Raw genomic sequence first — 16,677 nt, forward strand, 5'->3', positions numbered from 1 at the left:
AGGACAGCCAGCTGGTTTAATCAAATAGATGGGTTCAACACTCTCAGCTTCCCAACCTAAACAAAATGCCCCATGTTCACTTCTGGCAGGAGATCTGACCTGGTGCAGCCCTGGTATCCCAGGAAGGTGGAAGAACAGGCTCCCAGCACTTGTCTGCATCCAGACCTCTCTTCTGCAAGTCACTGGGACCAGAATAGAAGGGATCAGCTGTGGCTTTGATGCATGTTTCTGAAAGCTGAGCTTTGCCACAAAGATATTCAGTGCTTCCTTGGCTCTCCTGGCCTGAGCTCTGCACAGAAGAGGGAAGGAAGCTGAAGGAGGTAGGACAGGTCAGGAGGGATGAGGCAAAAGCTCTGCTCCCCAGTTCTGCACAGGGGCTGTGAACTCACAGGGGATCTGCACACTGGGAAAGGCTACCAGTGGTTCTAGCAGTGATGTTAGAGCTTCCAGAATTTGTTAAAAGATATGGGTGAAATCACTGCACACTTTTTAAGGGACCATTTAATAATACTGGTGATAATGACAATTCTCAGATTTTTGTCACCTCCCCAATAAGCCTACAAGAGATTTAACTGGTATACAAACCAACTAATTTTTTAAACAACGGAAGAAACCAGCTGTGAATCACAAAGTTATGGAAAGATTTTACTTACTGTGCTAACCTTTGAATCCTGAGCTACTTAAGCAATCCCTTCCACAGTGGGGTCATGCAAGCCTAAATGGAGGAGGCACCTCTTGACACCTGTTAGACCCCCCAGACACAAAGTTCTGTTATCTGATTCCTGAAAGGCATTAAATGCAACCTAGAAAGTTCAGTGAGAACATCCTCTGATAGAAAGTGGAACATTTGCTATTGTGCTCAGGAAAGTGGAGAAAGTTTTGCATGGATTTGCATGGATTGCTTTCTTACCAATGCATTGCAGCAATCACCACTCAGCAGAACTGGCATAATCTCCATCTTTGGAGGGTTCAACTGGACTGGACACAGCAGGAGCAACCTGAAGTAATGAGACCTGCACTGAGAAAGGGATTGGATGATCTGCAGAAGTTTCTTTCAGCCTAAATTATCTGTGAGTTGAAAACTGACCTAAAGAAATCAGAAAGGTTTTCTTTACTGTTATTAAATTTGAAAGAAATGCAACTTCTGTCTTATTTTTTTTTAAAGATTAGAATTTCATGTTTACTATCTATAATAGCTTCTAAAACATATATTTTGTAATTGGGTATGTAAATGTACTTTGATTATTTATTTATTTTTACTCCAGGGATAGATTAAATAGATGCACATTTATAAATGCTCCTGTAAGTATATTGGGTGCCCGTGGTGTCATTCCAATCACTTGATGAAAGTGCTTGCTTAAAAATCTAAAATGGTGGCTTGAAACTTACCCCAATAGCCTTATTTTTTCTGTGCTGAAAATGTAACCTGACAATTTTTAATGAGAAAACCTTTCCTTCGTATTTGTAATAGAAACTGTAAAACACTTTCTAAGAGACAAGCCATATTTAGGAAAGCCAAATCTAGTTGATCTCTCCTTCTCAATTGCAAATATCCTTTGTGGTAACCACATTTCATTCAGCAGAGTTAGGCTACAGGAAGTACACATATGACAGATAGTTTGGCATCACCCACTTCTGGATTTCTCAGATGTCTAACAGCCAAGAAAATGTTCCATCCTTTTAATTTCTTTCAAATAGCTGATCCTTTGTAGTATTTACTCCAAATGAAAGCTTCAGACAGAGTATCTGGATAGCGTTTGAAAAGGGCATCAAAGAACTCTCCTGTAATAGAATCCAGCATCTCCTAATTTCTCCCTTGTTCAGCTACAAATACTTAAATTGCAATGTGGATGGAGCTCCGAGTTTTAAAATCATAAAGCTCCGAGTTTTAAAATAATAAACTACTTAGAAAACTCACTCCAGAAATGCACTGTGTGGTTTTCTGCCTTCCACAATCTCTCTAACATTCCCGGCACTTTGCTGCCTCACAGAGCCACTGGAAACACTGGAACACTTCCTTGCCCAGCAGCTCCACAGGAGAGCTGCAGGTGGATTGATGAGCAGGCTGAGCAGGACAAGTGGCTTTTTCACCCTTGACTGCTGTTGCAAATTAAATGATCCCACCCTGAGTATTTGAGGGAAGCATTTCAGTTTGACATGGAAGTTCTTGCATGCAAAACAGATATGAAAATTATGAAGCTCTACAGGTAGATTGTAACGAGCTGTACAAAAGGCAGCATCTTTTCAGGCAATTGTTAAAGTCTACTATGAGTAACCCAAATGCCTCAAATACTGCTTAGCTCCTTTTTCACTCAACAGGTAAATTCTATTACCTTGTAATCCTCATATAAAGTGGGATTCACTATTGAATTTAATTCCACTTAATTCTGGACCATTTGGAATGAAATGTCAATAGTTGTTTCATTAGTTTAGTGTTTTGTGTCCACAGCAGTGCTGCAAGAGAATGCCCTCACTTTGCATCGTTTCTCTTATTTGAGTATTCTGATAGTGCACACACACACATCCTTCAGAAACCACTGACCCTAGGGATCCTTTCACTTTAAGTTGAGTTTACCTGTCACTGAAGGTGACCAAGGTCAGCTGGCTTAAAATGACTGATCTATAACCCACACTTCCTGAAGAGATTATTTAAATCCAAAGAGTCTCGTAAATTCCCAGGGAGATCTTAGTATCATAAAAATAGACTTGACACCACTCCACAGTTTAGCCTCTGCCTTGACAGAGAGGAATCTAAGTCAGCTCTGGTGCAGATCCTTCACAGGAGATACTTCTCAAAGTTCTCCTCAGCAGGCTGTGTTTTCCTTGTCTTTTGTCTCTGATCCCTCTGCCAGTTTTTACTGATCGTGAGATACTGCAGCTGATGAAGGTGGGAGAGAAAAAGAACTTCTGCTTCTCTGTATCTCAGCCTTGACATCATTATTTGTGCAGATACTTCTATAGAACTGTGCTCAGGGTGATTGATGCAGGGCACAGATAAGTATTTGTATAGGAAAATTCTACCACACTGAATAGAATTCTATAGAAACAGTTCTAGGAGTTTACTGTATTTGTAGAATGAATCTTGTTATACTTTTTTGAATGACCTAGTGAAGATCTACACCAAGAGCAACATTTGCTATTACATTCTGTGGAGTTCTTGCTGGAACTTGTCCTGTTCAGCTTCCTGCCCATCACAGTCACATCATTTCTGCTGCAACCTGAGCCCTTGACTGCTCTGGAAACTGGTAGAGATTTACCCAGTCCTGCTTTCTAACACAAAGTGATTTCCTGTCTCAAATGACTAAACTGTTCCATTGAGCAGAAAGGACTCTAATTTCACTGTCACCCTCTGAGCTGGCAAGATGATTCATCCCTCTGTTCACTGCTGAAGGCTGCTGTGAGGAGCAGGCTTTGGGAAGGGGCACGAAAGCAGGTGATGATTTCATTTGGCAGCACCTAATAGTGCCTGCTCTCACTGGCACCTCCCCATGCAGGCAGCTATGCAGACCAAGCAGCTTAACAAACACTCATGAGATTACTATAAATTGTCTTCAAAGAATTGCCTCGATTCCTCATTAAGACATATAAACACATTTTACCACAGTGATATTGCCCATTACAAAGGGATAGCCAATGCACAAGGGACTTCTTCCATTATATGACAGTAAGAACAAAACCACTTCGGCTCTTGCCCAACTTGTTCAAAGTGTACATGGATTTGGTTCGATGAATGTGGTGGAGAGGTATATCCAATGTTTTGGGTACACCTCCTTACATCTCAGCAGTGCCTCTTTCAGCTTTTAAAATGGATTTCTACACTGTTTTGTTTTATTTGGATTATAATGTTTAAAAACTAGACCACATGAAATAGACCATCATTCCATCATTTTAGCTCTGTGAAATATGGCTCTTCCTGATGCTTTCTTTTTTTTTTTTTTCCTAATTTGTGATTTGTGCTTTGCTTTTCTTGGATGCTGCTGTTCTAGGGTTTTCTGTTGCCTCTATGGGCAATTGCTCCTCACATGCTATTGAAAAAAATCATCTTGTGATGAAGCTGGAGATGACATTATGCTATACTGAAGGTAACTGGTACAGTGACAAAGACCATGGGGCTTGTCCTGTCTCACTACCAACTTTGGTAAATTTCTGTGGGCTGGGTAGTTGAGTGAAATAACAGGGTATTCTGATGGACTTTTTAATGGACTGTGAATTTTATTCACAACAAACTATTTAGTAATGGAGAGGCTCATCCTTCCCCTCAAGGTTCAGCATTATACAGGAGGAGAAGGTAACACAACCTGCTTTGAAACCCTAAACCATCATCTTGGAATATTTTATTATTTTGAGTGGCTGTGAAGTAATAAAACTTCAGCTTTCTTACATATGATTTGAAATCATCAAACCAGAAATATCTTGTCAGAAGGCAAGTTTGCAGACAGCGAGCTAAAATATTTGCTTGGTTGTCTTTGGCACTCCTAGTACTTAAATGTGGGGTGTTCCTTGACTGTCGATATATACAGGACTCTTAACAGGAGTTATAAGCAGAGATCAATAGTTCTTCCTACAGCAGGTCATCGGGCACATAACTTACTGAAATTGAAGGCTCGGTACTTTTGAACTCCCTCCTACCTCAACAAATAAATCTGGGGTAGGGCAAGCATATTACTGATCTTAGACTTGGGGTCTTCTGAAAATCTCTCCATTAAGCAGAGCCTTTGAGGAAAGAATTGATTTGTTTAATCCAGTGTTTGCATACGAAGCATGAGGATGCGTCTGATAATAGATTGTTGCATTCACAGAAGATCTGGACTCTGCTCTGCTGCCTGGGCTAGATGTCTGCTACCCTTGTGGGCAAAATCAGACTGGGAAAGCTAAGTAGGTGTCTTAATACACGGACTAAAATTCCAGAGAATTAACCTCCGGCGGCGAAATTTCCCGTCCTGAAGCGCCCTTCTTTGGGAGGGCGAGCACACTCCGCTGCTCAGCAGCACACTGGCCAAGTGGCCACAGGTGCTGCAGCTGTACTCCGGGAACTCAGCCGCCTCCGCTGCGACCCCTGCTCATCGGCCACAGCCGCGCTCCCCCGGCTCCTCGCAGGGCACAAACCCGCCGCACCGCTGGCCTGATACCAGCGGCGCCTTCCTCCTGCTCCGCTCCGGGCACAAACCCGCCGCACCGCTGCCCCGTACCGGCGGCGGGCGCGGCTCCCGCCGAGACCAGCCCTGCCCGTCCCGTCCCGCCCCTTCCCGCCGTGCCGCGCCGTGCCGTGCCGATCCGATCCCATCCCGCCCCTTCCCGCCGTGCCGTGCCGTGCCGTGCCGTGCCGTGCCGATCCCATCCCGCCCCTTCCCGCCGTGCCGTGCCGTGCCGATCCGATCCCATCCCGTCCCTTCCCGCCGTGCCGTGCCGCGCCGTGCCGTGCCGGTGCCGATCCCATCCCGCTCCTTCCCGCCGTGCCGTGCCGTGCCGTGCCGGTGCCGTGCCGGTGCCGTGCCGGTGCCGTGCCGGTGCCGTGCCGTGCCGTGCCGATCCCATCCCGTCCCTTCCCGCCCCGTCTCGGGAGCGGCGCGGCCGGCAGGGGGCGCTGCCGGCCCGCGCGGCCCCTCAGGAGGCGGCCGGGAACAGGCGGGAACGGGGAACGGGGAACGGGGAACGGGGAACGGATAATGGGGAACGGGGAACGGGGAACGGATAATGGGGAACGGGGAACGGGGAACGGGGAACGGGGAACGGGGAACGGGGAACGGGGAACGGAAAACGGAACGGGGAACGGGGAATGGGGAACGGATAATGGGGAACGGGGAACGGGGAACGGGGAACGGGAAACGGGGAACGGGGAACGGAACGGGGAACGGGGAACGGGGAACAGGGAATGGGGAATGGCCGCATCCGCCTCTGCCGTCCGGCGTGGCCGAAGGACACCAGCACCTGGGCCTTAATAACCCATGAAGGAAGAGGTGTGGAAGCAATAAAGTTCAGAAGGATCCTACAATATCTATAGGATATTCAAAAAGACCTGTCCTGGGAAGATTTTCATTACTGATTTTTGTGCACAATAAACTGCCATTCTTGGATTTTCTACCGTTCATGATTGACCATGGGTTGTCCAAAGAAGACACTAAGTTCAAATATATTTTTCCCCTCAGATTTTCTTTTCTCCTTCAGCTCAGAACTTTTATTTTTGGTTCACTTTCAGGGACATGCTGAACTTCCCACTCTCCCCTTTCGTATTCCCTACATGAGTTGTTTCTTACTGTGCTTTGGTCGGTTCTGGGGGGGAAGGGGGAATGAAGAGGGAGGGACCTTTTTTCCGGAGCTGGACAGGAGGGATTTTCGCTAGTTTGGTTTTTAAGAGTTGTGAAGGATCCCTTCAGCCCACAGCCTCTCCCAGTCCCCGGCTCGGCAGCTCTGGGTCCCGGTGCTGTGTGTCGCCTCCCGGGGCAGCCGTGCCCCGCGGGAAGGATGCCCAGCCCAGCCCTTCCATCCCGCCCGTCTCTCCGAGCTCCCCGGGACAAGGGCCACCCTCTGCCCCTGTGTCGCCAGAGGGCTGGGGTACGAGTGGCACAGCACACACATCTCCCTCCCGCTTCTTGGACTGTGTACAAAGTCTGAAACCTAGCTCGGATTTTGAAAACGAAACCTCCTCCTTAAATATCTCAAGTGAAGGGAGGAAAATAAATTTGGCTCTGACCTGGTGCTTTTTCATCTGAGGATGTGTTTTTCACTGTGCTTTCCCAGTGTTGCTCTGAACTTTGTTTCATAAATAATCTACGTCAAGAAAACCCACAGATACTTCTGGGTATATTTATAATGTTCCTTTATTCTTTGATTCCTTAATATGAAATAAACAGAAACAACCATGTAGGTTTACCTTCCTGTGCTTAAAAAATAATGAAGTACAGCAGCTTATGGCTTTTCTCCTCTGGATGGCAGTAACTCCTGCTTAAACATTCGTGACCCGTGACTGCAATATCCTGCAGCAAGGGATTTCCTTTTGTTTGTCGGTGTGCTATCCAAAAGAAATATTTAATTTCATTCCTTCTATGTTTTTTCAAATCTAAATTTGAAAGCTAAGTAAGCTTTCAAGGAAGGAATCTGTTTAATGTAAAAATCTAATTGCACAGGTCCTATGTATAAAACCAGAACAGGAATCAGAAGAAAGGAATTGGTGCTGCACATTAGTATTTACTTGTAGCCAACTATCTGTTTCATAAAAATTACCCAATAATGTTGAGAAAATCAAGTTCCTTGACATTAAACAACGATACAGTACTGAGAGACAGAAATGTTCTGACCTGAGAGTGTACCAGAACATCTGCCCCTTTAAAATGCTCTCTGTAACAGCACATCTGGATTTCTTGACTGTTCATTACAACATGAAATTTTAAGACAGAAAATGCATTTAGTAAAGGTGCCTAGACCCACTGTGCATTTATGCAAGTTAAACAAAAGGTAGGAGTGGGAATTAAGCCCTCTTCCCTTCCCATCTGAGCAAGTAACGCTTTTTCAGTAACAAAGCTGGACTTACACATAGGACTTGTGTCTCCTCACCAGCCACAACTAACTCTGTTGCCTTGTTTTACTGCTGGGGCAAATGAGGCAGTTCAGAGCAGCAGTTTTCAAGATCAGTGCCTGTATTTATGCAAGTGAATCTGCACTTCCTGCTGGTTCTGGCCAGCTGAGTCTGTCCTTCAGAGCCAGAGCATCCAGCCTAATTTCTGGGGTGCAGTAAGGGCAGTGCTCCCCAGCTCCTGGCTCAGCAGCAGCAGCATATGGAACTTCTGTTTCCTTCTATCTATCTATCTATCTATCTATCTATCTATCTATCTATCTATCTATCTATCTATCTATCTATCTATCTATCTATCTATCTATTATTCTATCAGACAGCACATTACTGATTTTAGTTGTGCATTCAGTTCCTGGTCAGTGGACTGAGATGGCCAATGGGCCTGTGGTTTTTAGTAAGTGGGTGTTTTTCTGCTAAGAGATGAGTGCTACCAATTCATTTGAAAACCTTATCTGTTTTCAATGGAGAAAAGTCCCTTGGCTCCTAGAATTAAGAAAACTGTTTCTGCCCATGTATTTTTCAGTGGAAAAAAAACCAAACAAATTTAGCAAGTTATGTTGATATTTCCAGAATCAGGACATTGTTGATATTTTCCCTCCAAATTCATAATGCTCAGGAAAAGGAACTTACTTAGACAGCCCTATTTCTGCAGCTATTGTCCCCATCTTCCACAGCCTGGTAAGGTGCTGCCCATTTGCTTGTCCTGCCTACATCTGAATGAGGGAAGCAAAACTGTTCTGTAGTACATGAGCCAATCCCATAAAAGGTCCCACCAAGCATTGGAAGCCCTCTGTGGTGACAGAAACATCAGTCCAGCACTGGAAATGAAGTTCTTTGGGAAGACATGGTGTCTCCTCAGTTTCTTCAACAGACAGGAGCAAACTTTGTTACTGTCCTTCTGGAAAAAGTGTGGCACCGACCTGTGACATGAGTCCAGCTCCACAGTGCAGAGAGAAATGGAATCACAGACATACCATGTTTGAAGAGCTCTGTTCAGGTAATTTTCTTGAGGGGTGTAACAGAGATGCTCAAGAAGCTTTCAAGCTTGAGGGTATCAGTAGGAGATAAACTTCAAATTACTCCAAGCTAGTGTCTTGGGCTCTTTTCTTGGAATGTAAGGAAACCTGAAAAATAATAAAGCAGGTGCACCTAGAAAGGTGATTTTACAGTTTGCTGCAAAGCTGAATGTCCAGCCTTTCAAATGACAAGTAAAAAAGGTAGATAAATTGTGTTACTCTGGTTTTACTGCAGGTCCACATCTTTGAGATGCCCAGGTTTGCTGAAAATTTTTCTCTAAAGACTTCATTAAGTTCTGGCCCTGACACTGATTTGTCAGCAAAAGATGCAGCATGTTGAGAAGCTGACCCAAGAGGTTCCTCCTTAGCACATTTGTGAAGGCCTGCTGCTGCTCGTACTGACTTCTGAGCTCAGGGGTAAAAGAAATAGAAAAAGAGGGACAGCCCTCACTGATGAAACAAGGAGGAGAAAATATGTGACTGGTGGCATATTTTCTGTCCTATTAAACTCTGCTCTCTCCCACTGCAGTGCCTGAGTTTGCCTCTGTTCACCATGGTAGTGGGAAAAGGAAGGACAGGCGTTGTAGAAAAAAAATAAATGGATTAAATTGTCAGCTGCAGATTCATTTTCACTGGACAATTTTCTAAATATAAACTTTGTCCAGGATGTGGGAGGAACGCTTCTGCCATGCAACAGTGGCCTACCAAATATCTCTCTCAGCCCTGTGAGCAATTTGAGCAGCATTCTGCATGGTCACTTTTTGAAAAATATGTAATTCATAAACCTTACCCTTTCCCTTATCTCCAAAAAATGTCTGTACCAGTTTCCTAGATGGTGATGTGTACACATTGTGTAGCAGAAATACTGACAAAACACATGCAACACTGCATATGTTTCAAAAACTGTATTCTTCATCTTCCTGATATATCAAAATGGAGTCTGATGGAAAACCAGGATGCTTCCCTGTGTGGTGCTGGGGGCCACTGTGACAGCTGAGGTCAGGAGAGAAGGCATGCAAGAACATTTCTGGCTGAGTTCCAGAGTACAGATTTCAAGTTTCTTGTGAGGACAGAAGAGCACTGTGCATTTGTATTTCTAGCTGTTGGCACTCCAACTATACCCAGCTAGTCAGAAGGATCAGTTATAGCTAGAACTCATTTGAAAAGAGATTTCAAACAGATTAAAAATTCCTATTAATTACAAGCTTCTAAATTAAGTGAAACTCACTGAAAGATTGGTTTCTTTCTGAATCCTGAATAATTCTTTACATTGTGAACAGGTTATGAGTCTAAATGAGGTTATTTTGGACTCTTAATTTAGAAACACATGTATGGGATTTATGCTAGCACTCCTAATGTCCAGAATTACAGAACTGTCAACAGTTTGTCAAGAAAAACACTCACTCTGGACTTTTTGGAAAGAAAAACAATTTTAAAATCTGTTTGGGACAGCATCCCTGTCTCTCAGACTTGAGACATCTTGCAAGAGGAGCACACATGCAAATGCAAGATGACCCGCACTGTGTGCAAGGAATGTGAAGTTTTTCTGAAATGCCTCCTTCTATTTCCCCAAACTAATTAGCACGTGCAGCCTTTCAACAGGGCTCTCTTGCTTTCTCATGCAAATGCAGTATCAGGAGTGCACCGTGCAGCACCGCCCTGGGAATGAGGGCAGGGCTGCCCTTTCTAGAACTTGCTTTCTGTACGTGCTGCGTGAAGCTCCGGCAGTGTTACACGAATGGACAGCACAGATAAACTCCAGCAGAGTTACCACAACTTTCAGGTTTGATTTACCTGAGCAAGGTCTCCTTGGCTTGTCTTTCCATGTAGCATCCACTGCTGCTTCGACCTGCAGGAAGCCAAAGGGAGAAAGTTTTGTGTGTGGGATATACACTTGTTTTCAAAAGAACTGTTGTATAAAACCCTCTATGCTTTATGTGTTGCTGGAGTTGCCCGAGGCAGCTCTGTCATTGTTGATAATACATTAAGCACAATACATCAGCATGCCCGAGAAAAAGATTTCCCAGGATCAGCTATGCCCTTTGTAGAGCAGTAAGCAAGAATGACTAAGGTATAAAAGGGCATACTGTGGTGAAGCTTTTATGTGAGTGGGGACTGCAGGGCTAGAGAAGACATTAATGCCTTCTGCAAGCCATGAAGAAATTAGCAAGAAGTATAAATGGGAAATCAAAGACAACTAGAACAGTCACATATCCAAAAAATCACCTGGACAATAGAGCTGTCTGAGTGATCCAGAAGCAAGAATCCTGTTTTCATGTGATGACCCAACTGGCTCCAGAGATGGGGTTAGTTTGGCATCCATGGGCTCCCTCCTGCTGCCACTGCTGAATCAGAAGAATTTATTGCAGAACAACCTGAGCAATATCTTGAATCTTGGACCCCAGTTTTGCATAATTAAACCACAGTAGTTCAATGGTCACAACTGTAAGTGAAAAGAAAGGACAGAGGCAGTTTGCAGGAAGCAGATGTCCTGTGACAGATGACCAAGTTATCTTTAAGCTGATACATAAACTGGTTTCTTTGCAAATCAGCAGAATGCAATGCCCAGCTGCTATAGCCTCCCTGAGTGTACTGTGTGCATCTGCACTTTCTACTTGATTTCCTCTGCCCTGTCCCCTGCTGTGCTCTGTGAACCTTCCTAAGGTTACAAAGGATCTTCCAAGTTACAAAATTGTCCCTGATAAAATCGATACCACGGTGGTACTTTTTGATGAAGCTATTAGTAAACCCAAATATTCCACAGTTCTTGGTTGTTCCAGCCAACTCTTCACAACAGAGACAGATGAATTTGATAAAACAATAAAACCAAACAACCCTCCTCTCCCTCTCTCCCTTCCCTGCCTCAGCCCTCCACCAAAAAAAAAAAAAAAAAAAAAAAAAAAAAAAAAAAAAAAAAAAAGCATCAGGCCTATAATTATTCTATTAGCAGCAGACTGGTGATTCAGTAAACCAATGATGAGGACACAAAACTTTGAATGGCAAATATGCCCAGAGCCTTTGAAGTTATAAACCTTACACTGGCAGTTGTTACAATCTATTTAAGAGTCGATTTTGGAAAGCTGACCAGAATGCCTTTGAAGAACTTCTTGCATACAGGAAAGCTTCACTTACTTGAGGGTAATCAGCACATCACCTTCTCCTTTTCACATCATTTACATCCTTACAAAATGACTTATCACAGTATCATTCTAGCCAAATTTTGAAAGCATGTAATCACTCCTATGCTGTACAGCGCTATCCCTCAGTGCTCCCTCCACCTCAGAGGGATGCACATAACAGGGTGTTTTGAGTTGCACCCCAGTGGCCAAGGCTTTGAAAAACCACTTGAAAGGCCAGAAAATGCCAGGGTATATAGAACGTGCCAAGGTGTTGGCTAAGGTGGTGCCACCCCTTTGCTTCAGTAATCACTCAATTTAAGGGTGTAGGGGCTGCTGGGGCAACCCGGGGCCATCCATCAAATCCTTCCTGAAAGGTATCTGAGAGCTAATCTGCATTTTACACAGCAGCTGCAAAAAGGAGCAGCGATGCTAAATCACAGATCAGCAAGCCACTAATGTATCTAGCAAACACTTTTCTTAGAATATTTCTCCAAGATTAAAGGCTTTCCTCTGGTCATCTTTCTTGGCAATACAGAGAAAAGAATGTCATTTTTGTTAAAGAGTGTTTTTTGTTAAGGAAGTAGTCCCTTTTGACTGTTTGCTGCATAAGAAATTCAAGGAAATTACATGATTTGCTTAATAATAATTAACATGGGAATCTTTATAAAAAGTAAGGGATTGCATTTAATTTCATATTCTTGAGTAACATTAATCAAAAGTATGTGGTGACTAAATAAAATCACCCTCCTAAACCCTGAATGTGGTCCCCTACTGAAAGCTTGGGGAGGGAAGATTGCAGTTGAATATTATGCCCGAGACTTGTCCCCGGTTCAGTTCTGCTGGCCTTTCCCCTCTGTTTGTGCCTGGGGGAGATGGTTCACTGCAGGGAGCACCAGAGGCCTGCAGAGGGGTGCAGGGCTGCAGAGGGGTGCAGGCCTGCAGAGGGGTGCAGGGCTGCAGAGGAGTGCAGGGCTGCAGAGGAGCAGCTCAGAGCGCTCTGCCCTGCTCACATCAGCACAGCAGCCACAGAGGGAAAACACTCCTGACACGGCGCTTCCTTCGCTGCATCCTCGGCCACTGTGATGGGCAGGAGCAGCAGGAGGTGACACTGATGGTTTCAAGCTTTAATACTCAGCTCTGTGGGGCCAGCTTCCAACAGGTGAGTGAAATGAAGAAAGAATGGGGCTTTTTTCGTGTTGATAAATCCAGCTGAATCGTGAGCATTCCTGAGAGTGTGCGAGGCTCTGATAAGAGCTTTATCAAGCGTGTATTACATCATCCGGCTGCCACGCTGGCCCCTGATCAGCTGCTTTTCCTAGCAACAGGACCCAGACAATAAGCTCACGTCTGCTGAGGGAGTGCTTCACTGTCAGGGGAGGTGCTGGTACAGTAATTCATGAGACCACGTGTAAGGAAGGACAGCCAGACCCCAGGCTTAACACATAAAGATGCTGGGAGAACTAAGGATCTTTTCAAGATCCTCTTCAGCACAACCTTCAGTTCTGCCTGTCTGAGAGTCCTTCCATCTTCACAAGCAGCTCATTGGGGAGTCAAGAGAAATGACTGTTAATAATTAAACACGTGAGAAATGTAATTTCCAGATGTGTTTTTAATACAACATGTAATTAAGTTTTAACAAGGTTTATTCAGCTCTATAAGGACTTTGCTGAAAAGTTTTAGTGGGAATGTAGAGGACAGAACTCTTGGTCTAGGAAAGAAAAAAAGGCCCATGAATATAATTTCTTTTGTTACAATGAGACTGAGTTTGCAATTTCTTGGAATAAATTGGGACAGACTTTGCAAGTCTGTCTCTCAAAGATCTAAGAATTCTGAAAGACTTCAAACATTCAGATTTTCATCACTGGCAATATTAAAATCCTGGCTAAGAATACTCTTTGTCTGATACTCATAGGAATAAGGACTAATTCCACTTAGGAAATACAATATCTTGATTTAAAGGGAATTAATTTTGACCATCAAAAGAGGCAGGAGAATAGTCTCACACTGAAAATAAAAGCCAGCCTGCCCATGGAACAGTGACATACACTGCTGTCCAAATCTGTGCCCCTCCTCTGAAAGAGGTATGATGGTTTTTCCTGAAGCTATCTTAGGATAATTGTATCTTTGTCCTTTATAAATTCACATATATTTTTATAAGCAAAGGAAGGGTCCCGATAGTGCCATTAGAAATAATCCTTTAAGAGATTTCCAAAGATATGTCTTGTTTAACTTCAACAGAGAGTTAACTAAACACTCTACAGGAATTTTACTTTTCCTCATAAGCAACAATAGATCCCTGTAAGTGTAAAATCTGTCACACACAATCAAATGTGCTGGCATAAAAGTAGTCATGCTCTCACTCCTGTAAAAAGTAAATAAATGGTGCCAATAAAGACATGCCAATATGTGAGAATAAACCTTTTGTTTTAAAGCACATGCAACCAAAGAACATAGCGTAAGCTTTTAAATTAATTTAGACTTTGCTCTTGGTTGTTTGGGAGATTTTCTCAGTGACTGGATCACCAGAAGACTATTTGGGGTGATTGTTCATACACAGATGCTACAAAATATCGAAAAAGCTTAGTTTGTTTGAAAGTGCATTCTTATTGAGTTGTCACAGAAAAAGAAGAGAAGTAAATTTGTCCTGGTCTGCCATTTCCTTGCAACACTACCCACTGCAACCAGCACTAGGAAGATTTGTTTTTCCAAGTCCAAGTGCACAGTAGCAGGATCTAACTGAATTATGCTTGCCAGGAATGGACTTATACTTCCCACATAATAAAAATTACTTGTATCAAAGTATCAGAAAAAGGCATGCACACCTGGATGGATTTGCCAAATCATCTGAAGGAGGATTATTAATAGAAAAAAGGTGAATGTACTGCTTTTAGTAGAGACTTCATTACCTCATAAACTAAGCAACAATTGTTTCAGAAAATCAAACAAATCCCATGGCTGATTCCTCCAATTTTTTGCCATCTGCATCACTTTAAAATAGTCACATAAAAGTGACATATTTGAAAAGTTGTGGTATTTTTTTAACAGAAAAATTTAATTCTCATTCAGTGTTCTGTGAACAAAAACTTCAACACTTGTAAGAAATTTAAAAAGAAAGTGGTGAGCACATAAGGTTCTTGCTGCATCTGTTAGGAAGCAGAAAAAAATCACAGAACCCCAGAAATGTGGGGAGTGGAACAAGAAAATTGGATAAAAGAGCTGGATCCCAAGGACAGGTATATGATGACTATGAGTCACAAGAACTTACTCCCAAAAAAACTCAGAGTGCCTTGTAATGACATAATAAGTAAAGGATGGGCTGTACCTTTCCAGTAAAATATTTCAGAAAGCTCCACTGAACTTTTTCCTCCTGAAATGCTTTTTTTCAGGTTCCCTAGGCAAAGAGAATGATCTAAGCTAATATATTTCACTTTCACTAAGACAGGGTGTGAGGCACGTTGTTCAGCCTGCAGTGCATTAAGAGTAGGTGGTATCCAACTGATATAAAGCAACTCTTATTGCTCAGAGGACAGAACCCCGTGGCTCAATTGTGAGAGTCCAGATTAAAAGATTTACAGTACATAAAATCATTATAATACTGTCTTACCTGGAGTGTGTGTCTTCCTCCATGGCTCCACTGATAGGATTTCTGTCTCTGGTATTAATTTCTACTGGTTGGAGCGGGGAACATTTCTTCTTGTGCTGTTTGGCAAAGACAGATATTTTATAAAACAGGAATATATGGTTTCTTCACAGGGGATATGCTGATTTATTCATCTAAGTTTTGAAGGATGTCTGTGTCTAATAATCTCTTATTTTAACCTGTAGAGCTATAAAAAGATCTACTGGAGCTCTAGAGCCTTTATTTTCTACCTGGGTATTCTTTGCAGTGACCAGATCTGCCCATCAGAAGTGTTGTTATATGTTTATTCACCTTGTGAATGTCTCCAAAATAATCTAACCCAGTTGGTTTTGACCTTTTTCAATTTGCAAATCTCTAAATGTTTTCTAGTAAGATTATGAACCCTCACTGCACTCTGAATTTGAGATAATGGGTAAGAGCATTGCTTCTTTTGTTGCTTTGGAGGGATTGCCTGGAAATGGTCCCTTTGCAGTGGTTACAGGCCAGAGTCTCAAACCTACGTGGAATTTTATGGCCAAAATCACAGCTAGAGTAACTTGGATGTAATTCTGCTGATTTCAAAGGAAAAGTTTTCTGACAGCAGCAGTTAGAATAATGGTTAGTTTGTTGTAGATTAGCTGAGGAATTTCCCCTGCCTTTAGTCCTCCTCCTAGATTTCACTGTGACCAAGACTGAGCTTCACTTCAATGTAATTGTATCTTCTTTGTACTCCTTATTTACTACTCAGACTAGAACACATTGAAGAGCCCAAGAGGAACCTTAAAAAAAATTTACATAGGAAATCTCATCAGAAAATGCCTAAAATTTTATTTTATGCTTAGTCTCAGCTGTATCCTAGATATCTAATTTTTTAAGATGACTCTTCAGCCAGGTATTACCTTTCATCTCAGTGGCACAGTCTAACACATGCACAACTCTGATGGAAATTATGCAGTTAATAACATAAATTTTTCTTGACTTTTCTGATCAAGTAGTTCTACTGTTGAAGTCTTGAGTGAGGTATTTTTGAATAGAGTTATGCTGATTTACACCAGTTGATCACATGCCAAATTTTCCCTGTATGCATGAGGCTCTTCAGGAGTGAGTGCAAAGGAAATAATGTTTCTGTTTCTTATGAAAAAGAAAAGCACAAATAGTTTGGTAGATATTAAGAAAAGTAACAATTAGGTCTGAAATGCTAATAATTAGATATCTTTTCCAAAGATAGTTAAAAGTATTTACATTTAAAAGACAAGAAAATCTCTGGAAAATTAGAGAAAAATGGAAAATTGTCTTTTATGCTGTTGCTGTGTAGCTCACTTTGCAGCTCCATCACATGACAATGAATAAGTA

This window comes from Prinia subflava, chromosome 10 (assembly GCF_021018805.1).
Source record: "Prinia subflava isolate CZ2003 ecotype Zambia chromosome 10, Cam_Psub_1.2, whole genome shotgun sequence".
In the NCBI taxonomy this organism is placed as follows: Eukaryota; Metazoa; Chordata; class Aves; order Passeriformes; family Cisticolidae; genus Prinia; species Prinia subflava.